Source organism: Bubalus bubalis, chromosome 16 (assembly GCF_019923935.1).
Source record: "Bubalus bubalis isolate 160015118507 breed Murrah chromosome 16, NDDB_SH_1, whole genome shotgun sequence".
In the NCBI taxonomy this organism is placed as follows: domain Eukaryota; kingdom Metazoa; phylum Chordata; class Mammalia; order Artiodactyla; family Bovidae; genus Bubalus; species Bubalus bubalis.
In genome coordinates, this window is record NC_059172.1 from 21,420,973 (window position 1) to 21,426,760 (window position 5,788).

General features: G+C 37.0%; 1 protein-coding gene across 28 annotated transcripts in view; it reads left to right on the top strand.

Annotated features, from left to right (window-relative positions):
* Window positions 1–242: 242 nt before the first annotated feature.
* Window positions 243–5,788, top strand: part of CCDC73 (coiled-coil domain containing 73) — a 154,014-nt gene continuing 148,468 nt past the window's right edge. For 27 of the 28 annotated variants that reach the window (XM_025266272.2, XM_044929284.1, XM_044929287.1 and 24 more), the window contains exon 1: window positions 624–852. The gene's annotated coding sequence lies outside the window, so the exon portion shown is untranslated. The other variant, XM_044929282.1, reaches the window with a different exon arrangement.

Genomic DNA, 5,788 nt, shown 5'->3' on the forward strand with positions numbered 1-5,788 from the left:
TGCTGGAATAGGTGTTGTGATTATCTCTTTATTATTTCACTTAAACATTTAATTTTTTGCATGGATAATAGTTTTACCTGATTCAAACATAAAAAGTATATAAAGATCAGTGAGGGCTCCCTCTTTCTCCTGTCCCCATTTGCAGTTCCTATTGCTCCTATTAGGTTTCACTTTATCCTTTCAAAGATTTTTTTTTCTCTTCTCAGGAGGTTTCAGACTGAAAACTTGAGATCATGCACCATCACACACATGGCTGCCACTCATCAATCTCCTAGTAAGCTGATTCTGTTGGATGCTTGTCAGCTGTGAACCCGTTCACTCTCAGAAACACAAACAGGATCCCAATAATTTTTTTTTTTAACATGGATATGTTAACCAATACTTAGAGGGAACAAAGAAAAACATGGAACATCCAGAGATAAGGTTCCAGGAGCTTTATCTTAAAAACAACCAAACAAAAGAACAATCGTATTGCCCCAGGTGCTCAAGGTTCTCCATCCACACTCAACTAGGGATCCAGAGGAATGAAAACCGGAAGTACTGTACGGCGAACCGGAAGTACTGTTAGGTGAACCGGAAGCATGGGAGCGGCGGGGCGATAGAGGCCTTCGACTGAGGTAACTCGGAGTGGTCAATAACTTGCGGGTGACTGTTTGGAGGCAGTCCCGATTCTTTTTCGTCTAAGGTCCATTTAAGAGTTGGACCTGCATCTCTGGCTGCTCAGGGTATTTGACTTGACCCCAGGTCCCCTGATTTTTGCGTTGTGGCGTCTAGAATCTTCCACCCGCCGCACTGTTGGACCTCTCTCTGGGCGTCTCGTGGCTTTTCCTGAAAAGGCTGTGGAGGCTGCAGGTTAGTACGTGGGTCTTGTGTGTGTGCGTTATAGGGAAGGGTAGCCACATCCATTCTATACGCGTGCCTTAGGGTGGTTTTGTTTGTAAACATCTCGTTTGCATTTTAGAATCTGTAATCATGTTGGTCACTCTTGTGAAAAATTTAGAAGGAGTTTGGTGCTCAAAGTTAGTATCATTTCAGACTATAATGAGTCTCAGTTTTCTTTGGTGGATGTTACTTTGCAGAATATTTGAAGTATCGTGCAAAAATTCTTCTCAGGCTGTGAGCAGTTACTGAAGTGCGTACATTCTTGAGGAAAATTTCTCCGGTTTTCTTTATTCTTAGGGTAATTTTATTCTGAAGTGCTTTGCACAAGCTGACTGAAATGGAGTCTCGCTGAGGAAATGGCTGACCTAATCCTGATGATGCTGAGTTGTGGGTTTAAGTAACTCATGTTGTTGTGTTAATCTTCCTCTTAGCTTTACGTTTGGATAGTGATGTCTCTCAAAGCGTTTATGGGGACTTTTATAATTAGTTCATTTAGGGGACTTCCTTGGCAGTCCAGTGGTTAAGACTCCAGGCTTCCACTGTAGCGGGCAAGGGTTCCATCCCTGCTTGAGGAGCTAAGATCCTGCATGGCACAAGCTGGGGCCAGGAAGAACAAACCAACCAACCAACCCAGTGCAATTCATTTAGAAAGAATGAACGAAGATTCCCCATCTGTTCTGTAAAGCATTCGGTCTTGTATGTAGAAGTTACTTAATAAATTCATATTGAACCAAACCCATATACTTATTATATGTTTGTTATACTCTTAACTCCAGAAAGATTTGTAATGATATTAAAAAACTGTGACGATTCCACTAAGATTCCCCTTAAATTAATGAAATTCTTTATTTTTGATTATTTGTTATTTTTCGTTGGTTATAAATGTCTGTGGCTGTTTTTGTTTGTACCTTGAATGGAAAACCATTGCTGAAATATTCCAACCTGAAAATCAGCAAATACTGTGTGGGTGGAATTTATTCTGCAGGGCTTCACAGTTCTTTGCTGTTATTTCTTTAGCCAATTCGAGTGTTTATGATAACCCTACCTGGTTTCAGGGTTGGTTTGGAGTAGTTAGTGATTTTTTCAAAATTATATTTCTCTACTTGATTTATGAAGTGTGCAAATATAACTTGAGAGAATATTTTAATTTTTATACTGCTTCATACCATATTATCAGGAACTAACATTAATTTTTATATCAGAGTGCCACTAGGTGGCAGCATAGTGTTTTTTAATAGTTTCTTAAGTTTTGACTATGAATTTCATAACTCCTCCTGCTATCATAGTGCTATTCTGATTGCAGTAGGTATCTGTCATGCTGATTGCCAGGCACTGGACTAAATAGGCATATTATCTCATTTAATCCTAAACAACAAATCCCAAACCTTCTGACATAGCTATTCCCATTATTTTATCATCTGAGGAAGATGTGGGAAAGCGATTAAATAATAATGCAAGGCCTATAAACTACAAGGCTGATAAACTACACAACCAATAAGTCATAGAGCCAGAATTGGAATACAGGTGCTTAATTACAACTTCTTGTTAGTCAAATTAAAGTTACTGGAAGTTTGAACAAGTGGTGAAGAACCAGCAATTAAAATGAGAAATCTGTGGATATTCTGAGAGAGGTGAGACCTGAACGCTGTTTTTTTAGTTTTTTGTTTTGCTTTTTGTGTGGATCATTTTTAACATCTTTATTGAATTTGTTACAATATTGCTTCTGTTTTATGTTTTGGCTTTTTGGCCATGAGGGCATGTGGGATCTTACCTCCCCAAAGGGATCAAACCCACACTTCTTGCATTGTAAGGTGAAGTCTTAGCTACTTGACTGCCAGGGAAGTCCCTGAACATTGATTTTGTATAATGTGCCTCAAGACGGTTGGAGGTGCATGGTTTCCAAAAGCCAGTATTTCCTAAATTGTGTTCCAAGCAGCACTAGTCCTTGGAGATGCTTCAGGAAAAAAAAAGATTTCTGTAACCAGAAATGCTCTTGGAAATTTCAGTAAAGGTTCTCAAAAATCCTGCAGTAAAGAAACGTATTTAACCCAACTTTTTTGGAATATTCCACATTGAAAAATACATTTTATGTGCAGGCCAATATAAACATATATTGGGTTGGCCAAAAAGTTTGAGTTTTTCTCTAAGATGTTATGGAAAAACACAGACTCATTTTTGGCCAACCCAATACTTACACCTGAAATAAAATACTAAAATACACATGAAGAAATACTTACTTTATATTTTCTATTTTTTCCAGTCTTTTTTAAAAAAATGGTAAATATCTGTTGATGTTTATTCTTCTGTTAGTCCTGGTAATAGTTGAATGATGAGAGGATGAGATGGTTGGATGGCATCACCAACTCTATGGACCTGAGTGTGAGTAAGCTCCCAGAGTTGGTGATGGACAGGGAAGCCTGGTGTGCTGCAGTCCATGAGGTCACAAAGAATCAGACATGACTGAGTGACTGAATTGAACTGAATAGTTGAATGAACACAGTGTTTCTTGCAGGGAAATTATTCTTGATAATAATTCAGGCAAAGTAAGAACATAGGAAAAATTTTATTGATAGAATTCCCCAAAATACATTCTTTGGAACACATATTCCCCAGAATATTAATTGACATTATGAATAATCAAAAAAGTGTTTCCTGATCAAGATAAACTTGGGGGATTTAGGTTAAAGTTAAACCAATTCTATCTATACTAGTGGTACTATTCATTTCTAAGATGAGTTAGTATTCAGTGTTTCCCAGATTTATTTGACCATGGAACCTATTTTTAGAGGTTTACCTTGTGACCATTAGAATACACTTTGGGAAATGATCATGTTGATAATTAGGGCCAAAATGTTTTTGTTGTAATGTATGCGTTTCAGGTGAAAATTTTTGTTGTAAATTATTCACCTAATTTTTATAACTCATTTATCCTATTTGCTGGTATTGACATGGCAGAAAATATGTCAGAAAGCCTTTCAGCTTCTTAGTTTTCTTCTTACCCATGGAAACTTTCTGTTAATAAGAAAAGTCTTTATGAAATTCTCTGGTACTGGTAAATTTCATATAAACGAAAACTTTTATTTTCAGTTTAAATTAAGTGAGCAGTAAATTTCCACGTGTGTTAGAGTGAGCCACGTGAAGACATTTTGGCAATTTTTGTTTCATATTTTGGAACATTTGGAGTTTAGTTAAAGGTTAAATGTTTAAGAAATGTGTAAAGGATTTTCCTACATTTTATTTATACGCTGAGCAAAATCAGTGCTTATGTACTTGATCCAAAGTTGTTTTAGATTAGTTGAATTTATGGTACCTGTAATAGTTTATTTCATGTTTGGTTCCATAATAATTGTTAGGGAGAGAATTTCCAGTTCTCTCTTTCACACATCTCAGACCATTCATTTTTAGAATTTAAGTATTCTGACTTTACAGGATTTGTATATGAAATGCCTACTCCTTTTCTTAAATCAAGAAGAAATTTGGCAAAGTTTTTTTTTACTGTAAATAGAGAATATTTTACTCATAATAGTGTAAAAATTTTCTGTAAGAAGTTCGGTGTTTTGGTAACTACACATAATTGATAGAAAATTGGAAGAAATACTTACCAGGTGTTCCCATAGTGCATTTCTCACTGGAGCTTAAGAAACCTGTAAACACAAAACAGTTAATGAAAAATAACTTTTGTGGCAGCATTATCAATTGACATACAAGATTATGTGAACTAGACAATAAGAACAGAGCAGTATACACAGTAAGGTACTAATCTTATGGGCAGCAAGTACAGGAGCAGTTGGTGAAAAATAGATTTGTAAGAAAGTTTTATGGAAGAAATGGAATTTGATCTGATTTTTGTTTAAATATGTTTAAACAGAAAAAGTAGAGAAAGACCTTCTATGTTAGAGAGTTGAATGTGTGATGATGTTAATCAGTTCAAGTTCCTTAACATGGCTTGAATATCCTCAAGACCTGCCTGCCTGCTCTCTCTTTTTTTTTTTTGGTCCTTTTTTTTATTGTGAGAAAATAAACATAAGATGAAATTTAATGTTTTAAAATATACAGTTCAGTAGCATTACAGACATGCACGTTGTTGTACCAACACCACCATTCATGTCCAGAATTTCGACTTCTCAAACTGGAACTCGCAACCCATTAGACAGTAACTTTCCATTCCCTCCTTCCCATTCTTGGCAATAACCATGCTACCTTCTGTCTCTGTGAATCTGACTACTCTTGGTATCTCATATACATGGAATCCTACAGAATTTGGCCTTTGCCCCTGGATTATTTCATGTAGCTTAGTGTCTTCAAGATTCACTTACATTGTAGCACGTTTCAGAATTTTTTTTTTTTAAGGCTAAATAATGTTCCATTGTACGTATAGACCTAGAGCTTTGTAGTTTTCCCTCACAGAGATCTTGTACATATTTTGTTAGATTTATACCTAAATATTTTGTTTCCTTTCTTCTTCTTTCTTGGTGCTGGGTTTTTAATGTTATTTTTTCTTCTGTTTCTCGGTTTTTAATTCTAATTGATTACTGATCTATAAGAAAGCTATTAGCCAGCCACTGCACTTAATTTGATGCTGCACTTCCCCTCCCTAACCATCCTTGGCTCAAGGCAGCACCAAAGGAGTCCAACTCCCATAACTGAGAGCATCACTTCCCCCCAAGAAGCCCCAGGCTCCCACACACCTGCAGGGGAGCAGACGGGCACTCTCAGTCTGAAGCAATCTCTCTTATGCCAGGTTCATGCTGAAATGTGCAGAAACAGGCGAACACCCACCTAGTAATGAGAGAGGGAAGTTTAGGGGTCCTCACCTGATATGCTCAGATACTCGGTTGTGTCTGATTCTTTACAACCCCATGGACTGTAGCCCACCAGACTCCTCTGTCCATGGGATTTTCCAGGC